The sequence below is a fragment of the Oncorhynchus masou genome, chromosome 14 (assembly GCF_036934945.1).
Source record: "Oncorhynchus masou masou isolate Uvic2021 chromosome 14, UVic_Omas_1.1, whole genome shotgun sequence".
Classification (NCBI taxonomy): domain Eukaryota; kingdom Metazoa; phylum Chordata; class Actinopteri; order Salmoniformes; family Salmonidae; genus Oncorhynchus; species Oncorhynchus masou.
Window position 1 is genome coordinate 9,117,516 of NC_088225.1, and position 18,432 is coordinate 9,135,947.

The 18,432-nt window shown below is 43.0% G+C and overlaps 1 protein-coding gene across 4 annotated transcripts in view; it reads left to right on the forward strand.

Annotated features, from left to right (window-relative positions):
- Nucleotides 1–1,422: 1,422 nt before the first annotated feature.
- Nucleotides 1,423–18,432, forward strand: part of LOC135554115 (myocardin-related transcription factor B-like) — a 40,012-nt gene continuing 23,002 nt past the window's right edge. For 3 of the 4 annotated variants that reach the window (XM_064986182.1, XM_064986178.1, XM_064986179.1), the window contains exons 1-2: nt 1,423–1,580; nt 13,292–13,378. The gene's annotated coding sequence lies outside the window, so the exon portion shown is untranslated. The remainder of the gene's footprint in view (nt 1,581–13,291; nt 13,379–18,432) is intronic. The other variant, XM_064986180.1, reaches the window with a different exon arrangement.

Below are 18,432 nucleotides of genomic sequence, written 5' to 3' on the forward strand. Positions count from 1 at the left end.
ACATTGCTAATGTTGTAAATGACTATTGTAGCTGGAAATGGCTGATTTTTAATGGGATATCTACATAGGCATACAGAGGCCCATTATCAGCAACCATCACTCCTGTGTTCCAATGACATGTTGTGTTAGCTAATCCAAGTTCATTTTCAAAGGCTAATTGATCATTAGAAAACCCTTTTGCAATTATGTTAGCACAGCTGAAAACTGTTGTTCTGATTAAAGAAGCAATAAAACTGCCCTTCTTTAGACTAGTTGAGTATCTGGAGCATCAGCATTTATTGGTTCGATTACAGGCTCAAAATGGCCAGAAACAAAAACATTTTCTTCTGAAACTCGTCAGTCTATTCTTGTTCGGAGAAATGAAGGCTATTCCATGTGAGAAATTGCCAAGAATCTGAAGATCTTGTACAACGCTGTGTACTACTCCCTTCACAGAACAGCTCAAACTGGCTCTAACCAGAATAGAAAGAGTGGGAGACCCCGGTGCACAACTCAGCAAGACTACAAATACATTAGAGTCTCTAGTTTGAGAAACAGACCCCTCACAAGTCATCAACTGGCATCTTCATTAAATAGCACCCACAAAACACCAGTCTCAATGTCAATAGTGAAGAGGCAACTCCGGGATGCTGTACTTCTAGGCAGAGTTGCAAAGAAAAAGCCATATCTCAGACTGGCCAATTAAAAGAAAAGATTAAGATGGGCAAAAGAACACAAGACACTGGACAGAGGAACTCTGACTAGAAGGCCAGCATCCCGGAGTCGCCTCTTCACTGTTGAAGTTGAGGCTGGTGTTTTGCGGGTACTATTTAATGAAGCTGCCAGTTGAGGATAAGACACTCTAATGTACTTGTCCTCTTTCTCAGTTGTGCACCGGACCCACCCACACCTCTTTCTATTCTGGTTAAAGCCAGTTTGCTCTGTCTCAAGTAAAAGTGAGTCACCAAGTAAAATACTTCTTGAGTAAAAGTCTAAAAGAATTTGGTTTTAAATATACTTCAGTATCAAATGTAAATGTAATTAATAAAATGTACTTAAGTATCAAAAGTGAAAGTAAAAGTATAAATAATTTTAAATTCCTTATATTAAGGAAACCAGACGGCATACAGTTCTTGTTTTTATTTATTTACAGATAGCTAGGGGCACCCTCCAACAAGACATAATTTACAAACGAAGCATGTGTTTAGTGAGTCCACCAGATCAGAGGCGGTAGGGATCTTTTTAACTTTTTTTTATTTTATACAGATTTTTTTGCTCATCTTTATCAAGGGTGCCAATAATTATGGACCTGACTGTATATCAAACATTTACAAATGATGCAGTGATTTTAAAACAATTATGAAGGCTATATTGAACTCCGAATGAGACGGAACAGGATTCAACACTATCCATTGAACACATCAAAGGGTTAAATTCAGATTACATCATCGACTCCAGCCGAGGAGCAGCCATCTTTTTCCAAGACCAACAATTTCACTTTCACCGAAGAAAAATAAATAGATATTTATTTATTAATCATCTCAAACAAGCGACTATTCCGTTCCAAAGAGACAAATACCAACGAACTCAAAGGAAAATCGGTAAGTTTTGCATGTCAATGTTTCAATAATTCTACTGTCACTGTTTTTCATGGCTGTTTCAAAATGCATCACTGCCACCGGTTGATTTGGTGATGCATTGTAACGGTGCAATAATAAGTGATGAACACACCTGACATTTTGAAATAGTGTCTATCTACTTGACAATAGCCCCAGACGTGCATTTGTCACCAAGTAAGTACAGCTCGTAGTGGGGTGATTTGAGCTAGATTAGATTAGATGTAGTGTTCTTATATGATGAAGTCTTTTAAATGTTAAAAGGCGCAATCAGCAGTCGCTGCATCCATTTTTGACTTATAAATGCATGATATGTACGCAATGATTCTAGAAGAATATAACTTGTTAGTGCTTCATGAGCTTAGTTCAACTGTCATACCACATCGGAACCCAAAATATAAGCGTGTTTTTTTACTCCAACATTTGTAAACAAAGAAAAGGTAAACAAACATGGTTAAAACGATCATTTTGATATAATGTATTGTCAGTCGTTGAGTCCATAGCTATGTCTATGAATTTGAGAGAAGTTACATTTTCCCAGCCCCATCCCGTAACTTTTTACCGAACTAGAGGTGGGGAACCGCGCTTTGTTATTGTCAAATCAAATCAAGATGATGTTGCTAGACATGGCAGCTCTGTTTCTAGTTCCTTATTGTTTCTACCGCTGACTGACACTTTAAGGATTAACTCCAAATGCTGAAAATATGTGCCGCTCAAGGTCATGAACATGTGTAAGCTTTTGGGTTATTATGTTTTTAAACACCTGTTGATCTTGTTCAGTATCACAGAGGTCAGCATGAGAGTTCACAACATCAATATGCTCCCAGATGTTCTGTTAAAGCTCTGGGCGTTCATATGCTGCTTAACACTGTCAACAAACACAACATATATTTGAAGTCTTTCCACACTTCATTCGTTTTGAAATCCCACTCACCAAACAAACCCATGTAACCATAAGCGTCTCTCAAGGGAAAACAGTTTCTAGATTGAGCCAGATTGCTCTCCCAGCACCCTTTCCCCACTGTATGATGCACATGGATGCTACTGTGGGTGTAGGGCCTGAGGAAATCATGTATCCATCTGAGCCAGCAGCACTGTGAGGGATGGAGGAAGGAAACGGTTGTAATCAGGGTAACTTTTCTGTTTTCCAAAGTGGAGGCAGGAAGTCAATCAGCTCTGGGGAGATGACAGCCAATGAATGCAGAGAGAGGGAGAGAGGGAGCGAGAGGTGCTGTGTGTTCTGCATTTTCTGTTGAATTTGAGAGAGAAGGAATACATGTATGTTACATGACTGTCCACTGTCATAAACTTCCTTTCATCATTTATTTCATCTCTGTTGCACTGTTGCAGATGCAATGCTATACAAAGTAAATTGTCAAATCAATGACAAACTCTTGAAGGGCAGACCACCTGGAAAATTGCACACTCCTTTTTTTCTCTGCTACCGTTTTCTGTCAATGTTGGTGTATCTGGCAATATGAAATGAGCCCATTGGAACTAATGGAAGAAGTGTGTTTACAATGCAGTTTTACAAGGGTCTACGAAAGGGCAAAGTTGTATATTTAAAGTCTGTTTATTGAAGCAGCTAGCCTGGACAGCATCAATGTTCTCACACTCGTTCAGTAGTTCATGCTGCAGTGTTTTTGCAGGGCTGGTGAGAAGTTAAGTTTGCATCGAGAGTCCATTTCCAACAATGCAGAGTAAAATATAAGATAGAAATCGAATCAAATTGTATTTATCACATACACCGAATACAACAGGTGTAGAACTTACAGTGAAATGCTTACTTACAAGCCCTTAACCAACAATGCAGTTTTAAGAAAAATAAGTGTTAAGTAAAAATGTCAAATAAAAGTGACGAATAATTTAACAGCAGCAGTAAAATAACAATAGCGAGGCTATATACAGGGGGTACCGGTACAGAGTCAATGTGTGTAGGCACCGGTTAGTCGAGGTAATTGAGGTAATATGTACATGTAGGTAGAGTTAAAATGACTATGCATAGATAATAACAGAGAGTAGCAGCAGCGTAAAAGAGAGGTCTGGGTAGCCCTTTGATTAGCTGTTCAGGAGTCTTATTTCTTGGGGGTAGAAGCTATTAAGAAGCCTTTTGGACCTAGACCTGGTGCATTGGTACCACTTGCCGTGCGGTAGCAGAGAGAACAGTCTGTGGCTTGGGGATACTGGAGACTTTGGGCCTTCTTCTGACACCATCTGGTACAGTGGTTCTTCCTTTAAAAGTTTTGAACTTATGACGCTACCATTTTGTGGTAGATGGTGGCATATTGTGGTAAATTGTGTCATTCGGGCAACAATGGCTGACACTTAAATAACGTGCCATAGAATTCTGCGGCACCCTGCAAGCTGTGCTACAGTACGCCGCCACTTTTAAAGGAAGAACCACTGTATAGAGGTCCTGGATGGCAGGGAGCTCGACCGAAGTGATGCACTGGGTGATACGCACTACCCTCTGTAGTGACTTGCGGTTGGATGCCAAGCAGTTGCCATACCAAGCGGTGATGCAGTCAGTCAAGATGCTCTTGATTGTGCAGCTGTAGAACTTTTTGAGGATCTGATGTCCCATGCCAAATATTTTCAGCCACCTGTCGTACCCTCTTCACAACTGTGTTGGTGTGTTTGGCCCATGATAGATTCTTAGTGATGTGTTGCACTGAGGAACTTAGAGCTTAGGACATAAAAATTCCTAATATTGAGTTGTGCCCCCTTTGTCTGCAGAACAGCCTCAATTTGTCAGGGCATGGACTCTACAACGTGAGGAAAGCATTTCAAAGGGTTGCTGGCTCATATTGACTCCAATGCTTCCAACAGTTGTGTCAAGTTGGCTGAATGTTCTTTGGGTGGTGGACCATTCTTGATACACACGGGAAACTCTTGAGCATGAAAAATCCAGCAGCGTTGCAGTTCTTGACACACTCACACCTGACAGCTACTACCATATCCCGTTCAAAAGCACTTAAATATTTTGTCTTGCCCATTCACGTTTTGAATGGCACACATACACAATCCATGTCTCAATTGTCTCAAGGCTTAAAAATAATTATTTAACCTGTCTCCTCCCCTTCATCTACTCCGATTGAAGTGAATTTTATTGAAGTGGACGTCAATAAGGGAATATAGCTTTCACCTGGATTCACCTTGTTAGTCTATGTCATGGATAGAGCAGGTGTTCTTAATGTTTTGTACACTCAGTGTATATTTAGTTAATTTAGTGTAATCCAGTGTAATTCAAATGACAAAATACTTAATTGTGTATTTCAAATACATGTAACAGAAATACTACCCATCTCTGTGTATTCATAGTGAGGCAGCACAGCGCAGGGAGAGGGCAGGCCAGACATGGTGGTTCCTTGGTGTTCTGGGTTGTGTTTTCTCAGTCCTGCTGTGCTGTCTGTCCGTATTCAGGCAGGAGGCCTGTTACACTGTTCTGGCGCTGTTATTGTTACCATTTATTCCAATGAATAAATGTTATTCCTAATCTGTTCTGGGGAATCGTAAGTGTATACAGCACTTTGTTGGGCCCATGCGGACAGACTTGAATGTAATATGAATAATACAAGAGCAACATGTTTTCTGTGTGAACATGATTCAGATAGTCACGACAAACATTTGTTCCTCATTTTTATTTGGGTTGAGTGGAATGTCGGTTCCAGTGATTTGTTTGAATAACATGTTCCCACCTCTTGAGATACTACCCTCCAGTGGAATGTTCCCGGTTGATCCCGATTCCCTATGCAGTTAGACCTGATTCCCGGCATTACATTTCCATGGCACAGCATCAATTTCAGTAACATGAACAGCATGTCAATCTAAGGGCAGTGAGTGCTAGTGATGAGCAGGGAATTGAACGCATTTCCCACTGAGTTAGCGGGATTGCAGGCTGGTGATTGGGTTATACAAAGGACACTTAGGGTCAGCAGCACTCTGTCCACTCACAAACACATTAAGGCCCCTGGGGATGGGTCTCTGCTCTCCATGGCCTCTTTGGCCTTCGAAGAAACAACTTTCTTTCAAGAGACAGATGTTCATTTTGTCCTCGCACTATGAAAATGTTTTACACTAGCATCTTGTCTCCATTGCTACTTTTAAATGTTTGAAATATATATATATATACACACACATGTATATATACATTTACATTTAAGTCATTTAGCAGACGCTCTTATCCAGAGCGACTTACAAATTGGTGAATTCACCTTCTGACATCCAGTGGAACAGCCACTTTACAATAGTGCATCTAAATCATTAAGGGGGGGGGGTGGTGAGAAGGATTACTTATCCTATCCTAGGTATTCCTTCCTATATACCCTATATATACAAAAGTACTTGGACACCCTTTCAAATTAGTGGATTTGGCTATTTCAGCCACACCGTTTCCTAATTCCTAGCAGGTACAGTTGGGAGAACAAGTATTTGATACACTGCCAATTTTGCAGGTTTTCCTACTTACAAAGCATGTAGAGGTCTGTAATTTTTATCATAGGTACACTTCAACTGTGAGAGACGGAATCTAAAACAAAATTCCAGAAAATCACATTGTATGATTTTTAAGTAATTAATTAGCATTTTATTGCATGACATAAGTATTTGATACATCAGAAAAGCAGAACTTAATATTTGGTACAGAAACCTTTGTTTGCAATTACAGAGATCATATGTTTCCTGTAGTTCTTGACCAGGTTTGCACACACTGCAGCAGGGATTTTGGACCACTCCTCCATACAGACCTTCTCCAGATCCTTCAAGTTTCGGGGCTGTCGCTGGGCAATACGGACTTTCAGCTCACTCCAAAGATTTTCTATTGGGTTCAGGTCTGGAGACTGGCAAGGCCACTCCAGGACCTTGAGATGCTTCTTACGGAGCCACTCCTTAGTTGCCCTGGCTGTGTGTTTCGGGTCGTTGTCATGCTGGAAGACCCAGCCACGACCCATCTTCAATGCTCTTACTGAGGGAAGGAGGTTGTTGGCCAAGATCTCATGATACATGGCCCCATCCATCCTCCCCTCAATACGGTGCAGTCGTCCTGTCCCCTTTGCAGAAAAGCATCCCCAAAGAATGATGTTTCCACCTCCATGCTTCACGGTTGGGATGGTGTTCTTGGGGTTGTACTCATCCTTCTTCTTCCTCCAAACACGGCGAGTGGAGTTTAGACCAAAAAGCTATTTATTTTTGTCTCATCAGACCACATGACTTTCTCCCATTCCTCCACTGGGTCATCCAGATGGTCATTGGCAAACTTCAGACGGGCCTGGACATGCGCTGGCTTGAGCAGGGGGGCCTTGCGTGCGCTGCAGGATTTTAATGTTACTAATGGTTTTCTTTGAGACTGTGGTCCCAGCTCTCTTCAGGTCATTGACCAGGTCCTGCCGTGTAGTTCTGGGCTGATCCCTCACCTTCCTCATGATCATTGATGCCCCACGAGGTAAGATCTTGCATGGAGCCCCAGACCGAGGGTGATTGACCGTCATCTGGAACTTCTTCCATTTTCTAATAATTGCGCCAACAGTTGTTGCCTTCTCACCAAGCTGCTTGCCTATTGTACTGTAGCCCATCCCAGCCTTGTGCAGGTCTACAATTTTATCCCTGATGTCCTTACACAGCTCTCTGGTCTTGGCCATTGTGGAGAGGTTGGAGTCTGTTTGATTGAGTGTGTGGACAGGTGTCTTTTATACAGGTAACGAGTTCAAACAGGTGCAGTTAATACAGGTAATGAGTGGAGAACAGGAGGGCTTCTTAAAGAAAAACTAACAGGTCTGTGAGTGCCAGAATTCTTACTGGTTGGTAGGTGATCAAATACTAATGTCATGCAATAAAATGCTAATTAATTACTTAAAAATCATACAATGTTATTTAAAAAAATAGATTCCGTCTCTCACAGTTGAAGTGTACCTATGATAAAAATTACAGACCTCAACATGCTTTGTAAGTAGGAAAACCTGCAATATCGACAGTGTATCAAATACTTGTTCTCCCCACTGTATATCAAATCAAGCACACCGCCATGCAATCTCCATAGACAAACATTGGCAGTAGAATGGCCTTACTGAAGAGCTCAGTGACTTTCAACATGGACCGTCATAGGATGCCACCTTTCCAACAAGTCAGTTGGTCAAATTTAAGCCCTTCTAGAGCTGCCCCGGTCAACTGTAAGTGCTGTTATTGTGAAGTGGAAACGTATAGGAGCAACAATGGCTTAGTGGTTGGCCACACAAGCTCACAGAATGGGGCCGCCAAGTGCTGAAGCGCATAGTGCATAAAAATCATCTACCGAGCTCCAAACTGCCTCTGAAAGCAACGTCAGCACAAGTACTGTTTGTCGGGAGCTTCATGAAATGGGATTCCATGACCAAGCAGCCGCACACAAGCCTAAGATCACCATGCACAATGCCAAACGTCAGCTGGACTGGTGTAAAGCTTACTGGCATTGCACTCTGGAGCAGTGGAAACGCGTTCTCTGGAGTGAGGAATCAATCTTCACCATCTGGCAGTCCGACAGACGAATCTAGGTTTGGTGGATACCAGGAGAACGCTACCTGCCCCAATGCATAGTGCCAACTGTGAAGTTTGGTGGAGGAGGAATAATAGTCTGGGGCTGTTTTTCATGGTTTGGGGAAGGCCACTTAGTTCCAGTAAAGGGAAATCTTAACACTACAGAATACAATGACATTCTAGATGATTCTGTGCTTCCAACTTTGTGCAAACTATTTGGAGAAGGCCTTTTCCTGTTTCAGCATGACAATGCCCCGTGCACAAAGTGAGGTCCATAAAGAAATGGTTTCTTGAGATCTAGTGGAAAGCCTTCCCAGAAGTGTGGAGGCTGTTATAGCAGCAAAGGGAGGACCGACTCCATATTAATGATTTTGGAATGAGATGTTCGACGAGCAGGTGTCCACATACTTTTGGTCATGTAGTGTATATATAGTTACAGCCAGAATTTAAAGTGTATTACATTTACATTTTGTTTCATTGGCCTACACACAATACCCCATAATGTCAAATTATAATTGTGTTTTTAGAAATGTTTACTAATTCATTAAAGATAAAAATCTGAAATGTATTGAGTCAATAAATAATCAACCCCTTTGTTATGGCAAGCCTAAATAAGTTCAGGAGTACAAATGTTGCATGGACCCACTCTGTGTGCAATAATAGTTTTGATTTTTGAATGACTACCTCATCTCTGTACCCCACACATAAAATGATCTGTAAGGTCCCTGTCGAGTAATCAATTTCAAACACAGATTCAACCACAAAGACCAAGGAAGTTTTCCAATGCCTGGGCAAAGAAGGTCAGCTATTGGTAGATGGGTAAAACAAAGAAAATAGACATTGCATATCCCTTTGAGCATGGTGAAGTTATGGATGATGATGATGTATGAATACACCCAGTCACTACACACCCAGAGGAAGGAAACCGTTCAGGGATTTCACCATCAGGCCAGTGGTGACTTTAAAATAGGTACATCGTGTAATGGCTGTGATAGGAGAAAACTGAGGACGGATCAACAACATTGTAGTTACTCCACAATACTAAGCTAATTGACAGAGTGAAAAGAAGGAAGCCCGTACAGAATCAAATATTCCAAAACATGCATCCTGTTTGCAACAAGGCACTAAAGTAATACTGCAAAAAATGGTGCAAGGAAATAAACTTAAATGCAAAGCATTATGTTTGTGGCAAATACAATACAACACAACACATCACTGAGGACCACTCTCCATATTTTCAAGCATGGTTGTGGCTGCATCATGTTGTGGATATGCTTGTCGTCGGCAAAGCTTGTTTTTTTAATAAAAAGAAACAGAATAGAGCTAAGCACATGCAAAATCTGGTTCAGTCTGCTGTCAACAGACACTGGGAGATAAATTGACCTTTCAGTAGGACAATAACCTAAAACTAAAGGCCAAATATGCACCGGAGATGCATACAAAAACAACATAGAATATTCCTGAGTGACCTTGTTACAGTTTTGACTGAAATCAGCATTCAAATCTATGGTAAGACTTTAAAATGGCTGTAGCAATGATCAACAACCAACTTGACAGAGCTTGACGAGTTTAATAAGAATAATGGGCAAATACTGTACAATCCAGTTCTTACCCAGAAAAAAATCACAGCTGTCATCACTGCAAAGGGGGTTCTATCTAACATGTATTGACTCAGGGATGTGAATACTTATTTAAATGAGATCATTCTGTATTTCATTTTCAATACATTTGCAAACATTTCTAAAAACACGTTTTCACTTTGTCATTATGGGGTGTTGTGTGTAGAGGATGAGTAAAAAAGAAGAAGATTTAATCCCATTTTAATTCAGGCTGTAACACAACAAAATGTGGAATAAGTATGAAATCTGAATCCTTTTTGAAGGAAATGTAAATACTAGAATTTGAAATAGTAAAATATCAAGAAGTATAGGCTACATCCCCATTTGGTAATATTGGACCACAGGTCATTGTGTTGTGTAGTATATCTGTGCCATTGCAGTAGTATCTGCCTCATAGGTTATTTTAGTTGGACTAGTAACATTGTTTGAATGGAAACTTGCCATCTGGAAAGCAGAGCAGTACTCCCCAACTGTGATTGTAGACCAAAACAGATACTCCCTCCCTCCTCCCAGGCCCACGCCATGAGTCCCAACATGCCAATGGCCAAGCGGAAGGCTATTTCTGTCTGCGGTCGGCTGGTCCAGCCGCCCCCTCCTCCACTGACCCAATGCTGAGTGCAGCGGCCCGCTCCGCAGCCTGGGCCCTGGGTCCAGGAGGGGAAGTGGGAGGGTCAGACGCCATGTGTGAAGTTCTCAGTCATGGCCACTGGAGAATTTATTAGACTTATGGGAAAGTTACGGTGTTTGAAATGGGGGAATTTTGGGGGGTGGGGAAGAAGAGTTAAGGATGAGGAAGTCTCCCTCTTTCTGCAGTGCTGCAGTAGTCAGTCTCACACTATTTTCTTTTGTGCAGTTCTGAGTGTGGTGAGACCAATATGGCCTAAGCACACATGGAAAAGGAGGCTTTTTTTCCTGTATGTTTTCCAGCTTTTTTTGGCGAGTACTATCAGCTATTTTTAGCCATACAGTTGACCTCCTCTGGTTTACTGGTGGTGAGTCAGTGAGTGTTTATTGAGGTTCAAAGTTATAAATGTGTAATGTGGTAACATACCATTTTTTTCTCTATTCCACATACATTCTAGTTTTTTCCCATTCCTCACAATCCTCTTTCCGTCACCACTGCATATTTTTCAATTTCAACTGTTCTAACTCCTGTTGTGCTGAACTGCTTTTAAGCATTACTATTTCCTGATAGGACATAATGATTTTTTTTTTATCTCACCACTCTGTGTCTTCTCATGAATGATCCAGATAACAAGCAGATCACAGGCTTAGCCTCCCATGTCTGTTAGTTCTTTTCTACAGATGTGTCCCAACAAGTCTCAAATGAGTCTGCATTGTAATCGGATTTGACATGGCTCAGCCACTTAGCATCAAATTGCATCTACACAAACCACGAGGACAAACACAATAGACCATGGATCCATGAGGACACTTTTAACCCCCAGGATAGGGTGGAATTCTTACTACGATGACACTCAATGCTTAGTCATGTGCACTATGTGGCTCACTTTCTGCCCTAGGTGGTGACACAGTACATCCCAATTCAGAGGACCGCAAGTGAACTCGGGCAAGGCAGGCTTTGAGCTGTTGCCTCGGCCCCAACAGAGGTGGCCTCATGCTCACTAGGGGTTTAACCTTGTGGCACACAAGGAACCTATGAAATAGATATGCTGTGTCAGTTCAAAGGGACAAAGATTTAGTGTTGGCATCATGTGTATTTTGAAGAATCTATAGGGGACAAGTATTGATTTCTACACTATTGTGAAACCAATCCACTGCCAGTAGGCCTTGTGGGTTACACAGAAGCAAACCCCTGCTGAGATAGCAGAGTTGTTGTGTCAGGAAGAGGTCAGATCTTGAGTCATACAGGCAGCCCATTGTCTAGACATGTTTACACCCGCATCTGCCTCTTAGTCGTAATTTACAGAAGGAAAATCATCTGCCTCAGGCATCTATGGGAAGAGGAATATTGTCATGTGCTCGTAAGTAATGTCATAACTAGGCATCAAGTTACTCAGTGGGACAGACACGCACCCTGGGTATGCTGATTACAGGAACATAAATTAACTAACGCTCATAGTTACGGATTATTGCACTTTCATGAAACCAAATTGTCTTGATTAAAAGTGTAATGTAGTCTAAGAATAAATGTAATCTGTGCGACTTAGTTGGTAGGGCATGGCGCTTTCATCGTCAGAGTTGTGGGTTGGATTCCTGGTTGAATTTATTCTGCCACTGTGTCTTCCTATTGTCTCTGCCTTTAGGTCTATATATCACTGTCCCAATGCGCAAATATGGCTTCCCCAGTGATTTTACCCACACAGTGCTACTGCATATCAGTAGGGGGCAGCATAGAGACCCTGAGGGATGACTGCTCTGGGAGATGAAGTCGCCCCAGTGATTTTACCCACACAGTGCTACTGCATATCAGTAGGGGGCAGCATAGAGACCCTGAGGGATGACTGCTCTGGGAGATGAAGTCGCCCCAGTGATTTTACCCACACAGTGCTACTGCATATCAGTAGGGGGCAGCATAGAGACCCTGAGGGATGACTGCTCTGGGAGATGAAGTCGCCCCAGTGATTTTACCCACACAGTGCTACTGCATATCAGTAGGGGGCAGCATAGAGACCCTGAGGGATGACTGCTCTGGGAGATGAAGTCGCCCCAGTGATTTTACCCACACAGTGCTACTGCATATCAGTAGGGGGCAGCATAGAGACCCTGAGGGATGACTGCTCTGGGAGATGAAGTCGCCCCAGTGATTTTACCCACACAGTGCTACTGCATATCAGTAGGGGGCAGCATAGAGACCCTGAGGGATGACTGCTCTGGGAGATGAAGTCGCCCCAGTGATTTTACCCACACAGTGCTACTGCATATCAGTAGGGGGCAGCATAGAGACCCTGAGGGATGACTGCTCTGGGAGATGAAGTCGCCCCAGTGATTTTACCCACACAGTGCTACTGCATATCAGTAGGGGGCAGCATAGAGACCCTGAGGGATGACTGCTCTGGGAGATGAAGTCGCCCCAGTGATTTTACCCACACAGTGCTACTGCATATCAGTAGGGGGCAGCATAGAGACCCTGAGGGATGACTGCTCTGGGAGATGAAGTCGCCCCAGTGATTTTACCCACACAGTGCTACTGCATATCAGTAGGGGGCAGCATAGAGACCCTGAGGGATGACTGCTCTGGGAGATGAAGTCGCAGCTGGACCCTATGGCTTCAGCGTGCCTGTTTTCCATATCTTAAGGCTGCCACTCCAGTGAAGAGCCACTGATCTATAAATACCTGTCCTGTTATTGTTTAGCCCCAACCAACACTGCACTCTGCTCACCAATTAGCGTCACCACGGCAACCCACTTCAATGAGATGCAAACTTTCAAGCGGACAAACAAGTCTCAATCTGGTTTACATGTTAATCTATCATTTCCTTTTTTAGAGGATATTTGTTGTCATTGTTGAAGTGATGGGAGTCTCATTTCACAGCCACTGTGCCTCTACCACAAAATGTGATTGGGAAGGGCATTCATTGCAAAAAAAATATTTTCTTTGTGTTCCAGTTTGGAAGGCAGCGCCATGACCTATTGAGTTGTACAGCAGCACTGCCAGACAGTGTCCTCTCCTTGCTCCCTCTCGTACTGTCACAGGTAAGCCCAGATAACACCTCAAGGTTTTCTCACCCCGTATAAATATTCTCCCCCTCTACCACTGTGGTAAATCATCAATGGGGGATTGAACATTTACTCAATTTACTTTAAAGGGCTTCTTATAATCCAATATGTGTTTATTTTTAATTGATAATATACTTTCCTTAATGCCTTTTCAAAATCAAGTTAAACCCAAACATCATCATAGAGGTTGGGTTCGGAAAAAAAAAAGATAAATTACCGAAATAACAATGGTGACACATGGCTGGAGTTTCCTTTCCTTTAGGGATCAGTCATTTTGAATAAAACATAAAATAAAGGCACTGCCAGGGTTAGGAACAGAACATTCTTGAAAATGGCATGTAATTGGCTTCCAACAACATCAGTTAAGGAATTCGAAGTGACTCACTCCAGCTAACGCACTGCAGCGCCATCTACTGCTCCTCTGTGGTTTGTTCTATGAAGAAAGTAATAGAATAGAAATGTCGAATATAGAACAGTGGCTCACTTCAATTATTACACTCAAATATTTGGCAGATTAAATACACAGTGGTGTGTATTTAATGACCAGGAGTGTGTGTGGCCGTCTTTCTCACCAGTAGTAGTATTGTATTGACTGATTTTATGTCCAGGCATTGGGTTCAGTATCTCATTATCATCGTTTGCAATAAATATAAATGTGACAGCAGCAATCCAGCTGAGGTACTTTACAGTGATCCGTGTGTCACTTTTGCCCATCCCTGTGTGAGTGCGTGGTCATGTGTGTGTGTGATCTGATTGTGCGTGCATGTGTGTGTATGTGTATGTAAGTGTGCGTGCATGCATCCATGTGTGTGTGTTGAAGATGATGTGACCCAACACAGCCAGAGGATTGCCTTTCCATAGACTCTTCTTGGCAGCTGCCTGCGTGTCGCACAGCCTTCATGGCCTTCAAAGAGAAGTCAGAGGCCTACAGGGATTTCCCTCTGGCTTTCCCACCATGTGCGCTGCGCTGCAGAGAGCCTAGCAGGGGGTGGAGAGCAGAGCAGCAGGAATGGGAAGGTAGTCGGTATAGGGGAGATTCCTCTGTGAAAACCAAGAGCCAAAGTTACTGAATTGTATCAGCATGCTCCCCGTGGTAGTACAATCTTTATCATTATAATAAATACAAGTGTCTGGATTTACAGAGTCCACTGTAATGTCGAGGCACTGTAATCACCAATGGCTAAGCTAGCAAGTCTATTCCCTCTGAGATAGTATTCCTACAGTGTCAGATCCATGGCTTGGCCTCTGAGATAACATCTAAAACCAGGTGGAAAGCGATACACCTCATTCCTGGACTGACAGACAGGGTCAAACTGTGCCAACTACGCAGACCTCTCTCAATAATGAATAACACTAGGCTACGGGCTTGTAATCTCAATGTTTTATGACCTGCAATCAATCAGCCCAAACACTCAACCCTGACACTCTATGCTCATGTGTTCTAGCTAGGCAGTCAGGCCTTGATCCAACTAGGCATTTATCTTGGTTGTATCAACATGCCAGGTGGTTTATGTAGCCAAAAACAAGTCCCTTTATTTTATTTGCCCAGAATTGGGCTTAGAGCTGTGGCAAGACCTACTAACTCTCTTCACATGTGGGTACCTGTCGCCAGATCACATTGACATGTGGGTGTCTTAGCCATGCTCTACATTCTCTCTCTCTCTCTCTCTCTCTCTCTCTCTCTCTCTCTCTCTCTCTCTCTCTCTCTCTCTCTCTCACTCTCTCACTCTCTCACTCTTTCTCTCACTCTTTCTCTCTCTCTCTCTCACTCTGTCACTCTTTCTCTCACACTCTCTCTCTCTCTCACTCTTTCTCTCACACTCTCTCTCTCTCTCTCACTCTTTCTCTCACTCACTTAAAGCAAGTCTTTGTTTCATAGCAAACACCAGTGTGATGCAGAGGCATGAGCAGCAGATTCTATCTGCCACAGTGCATCTGAACTTGGTTAGAGCACACGTCATGTACCTTCGGGAGAAGACAGAGGATTGCTTCAGTGTTTGGTCTCTCTAATGAGAAACCATAGCCTGCTTGTGGTGCCTTAAATCAGTTTGAGTGTCTTATAAGGGTTTGTCAACCATGTTATTGCTGGCTGTTTATACTGTGGTTCTTCTTATGCGTTGTAAGCTAAAGTGACCATGTTAATTGCTGAATCTGGTCTCATCTTGATTTGGTCCGTTGTACTGTAACCTGAGAACACTTCACTAGATGTAACTCTGTAGTTACACACTTTTTTGGACTCAACACTCAGGATTTGACACTGAAAAGGCTTTGATGTCTAAAGGCATTCTCTTTTGGGGGAAAAGAAGTGGAAATGGACATTGTGAAAGATAATTTAGGACATAGGGTCAACAGTCCAATGAGATCAATATAAGTCATAGTGTAAATGTTTTCTCGTCATGACAACATATGGCATCAGCCAGGAGAAAAACCTAGTATGCAGTACAGGAAAAACGTAATGGGGCTTATGGCCCTGCACATACTGTAAGTTTAATGAGCCGTTATTGGTATGCAGGAACGGTACATGTCTGCACAGCCATCTCAGTGATGAAGTGTTGTGTTGTGTTGAAGTTGCTTCCTAACTGAAAGGTTAGACCCATCAGTATGGCATCCACTGAAAATGTCATGTTTGTTCTGGCAATTGTCTGGAAAGGATGTGGCAGGTCAGTTGAAGAGCTACATTCTTCTCTCCTCTTCTCATGTTCATTTTATTTCATGATGAGTGATGTGTACATTTTGGTAGAAATTACTAATGACAGATTTTTCATTGAAAGGAATCCAGTAAACAACTCTCGCAAGGTTTGCAAGTTTATCCAAACAAAAACCCAGGCTATTCCAATTGATATGATCTACATCTGGTTGTTCAAGGAGCCAGAACGCCCCATAGTTATGGCATGGCATGGTTCCTGGTCTGTCTTTGGCCAACGACAAGCTATCTAAGGAACAGGACTGGCTTGAGAGCTAGACTATATTTAACAGACCTGCAGAGTACCACAGACCATGTACCAAGAGGATTCATCTAGACAGTACACGTCCATCCTAGCCAAAGGTGCACCTGACGTTGTTGGCTTGGTGCACACTTGGCTAGCTGAATACAGCCAGGCAGGCTGATGCATTGCAGAGCGATAAATTCTTTGCATATAAAAGACTGTATCGTGTTAATAATGGAACTCAGCCTGAGTTTGGAGACGCTTTATCTTTATTTACATGAATCGCCGATAAGTCTGGTTTATTTGGCCAGCCAGAGCATCTCAAGTGAAGAGAGAGGCAGTCCTTCATCTCCTGCACAGCCCTGGTTGTAAACAACACTAATGCGTGTACTTTAGCTGACTGAGAGTGTAAACTAAGAAGCATTGGGATTTGAGTATCGATCAAAGATCAACAGCACACTGAAAGCTGACATTAGTCTTGGCAATGAGTCCAGGGATCGCATTACAAACCCTCTCCTAGCTGTAAAATAAACCCTCTCCTAGCTGCAAACACACCCTCTCCTAGCTGCAAACAAACCCTCTCCTAGCTCTAAACAACCCCTCTCCTAGCTGCAAACAAACCCTCTCCTAGCTGCAAACAACCCCTCTCCTAGCTGCAAACAACCCCTCTCCTAGCTGCAAACAACCCCTCTCCTAGCTGCAAACAACCCCTCTCCTAGCTGCAAACAACCCCTCTCCTAGCTGCAAACAACCCCTCTCCTAGCTGCAAACAACCCCTCTCCTAGCTGCAAACAACCCCTCTCCTAGCTGCAAACAACCCCTCTCCTAGCTGCAAACAACCCCTCTCCTAGCTGCAAACAACCCCTCTCCTAGCTGCAAACAAACCCTCTCCTAGCTGCAAACAAACCCTCTCCTAGCTGCAAACAAACCCCCTCCTAGCTGCAAACAAACCCTTTCCTAGCTGCAAACACACCCTCTCTTAGCTGCAAACAAACCCTCTCCTAGCTGCAAACAAACCCTCTCCTTGCTGCAAACAACCCCTTTCCTAGCTGCAAACAAACCCTCTCCTAGCTGCAAACAAACCCTCTCCTAGCTGCAAACAACCCCTCTCCTAGCTGCAAACAACCCCTCTCCTAGCTGCAAACAACCCCTCTCCTAGCTGCAAACAAACCCTCTCCTAGCTGCAAACAAACCCTCTCCTAGCTGCAAACAAACCCCTCCTAGCTGCAAACAAACCCTTTCCTAGCTGCAAACACACCCTCTCTTAGCTGCAAACAAACCCTCTCCTAGCTGCAAACAAACCCTCTCCTTGCTGCAAACAACCCCTTTCCTAGCTGCAAACAAACCCTCTCCTAGCTGCAAACAAACCCTCTCCTAGCTGCAAACAAACCCTCTCCTAGCTGCAAACAAACCCTCTCCTAGTTGCAAACAAACCCTCTCCTAGCTGCAAACAAACCCTCTCCTAGCTGCAAACGAACCCTCTCCTAGTTGTACCGTATATCAACTGAGTTAAGTAGCTGCTTTCTCATTTGTTTTGCCCATCTTGATAATGTGCCTCGTGTGGTAGAGAGCACAGACCTCATTGTGTAAAACTATCTTTGTCCGTCTTCTATTCTGACGTTTTCTGGCACTGCTACTCATACCAAAGGACTATGGAGATTTATATGTGTGTTGTAGATAAATAACAATATTTCCATTTTGGACTTTGTCTTTATCCAGAGTCATCCTGCAACACAGCTGGTTCTCTTTTTACCCAGCGTAACACCCTGAGAGACAGACGGGAGAAATGGGACTGGTGCCACTCCATCCTCTGGGATGCTGGAGCACATTATAGAGAGAGAGAGAGAGAGAGTAGATTCTGGGTTGGGACGGAGGGGATGGAAGGATGATATGTTTGGCTCCATGGCACATCATTTCATAGTTTTGTTATCTCTGCGATTTAACCCATTGTGTTGCATAAATCAATCAGCAAACTGTAGTCTTTGCGTACGCTGCGATGGAATTGACTATTATATGAGGAAAGTGTTTCTGATATGTTTTATTGCATCACTATCTGAAATAGGACATTCAAATGGGTGATAGGGGAAGTGGCACATCTGTCTG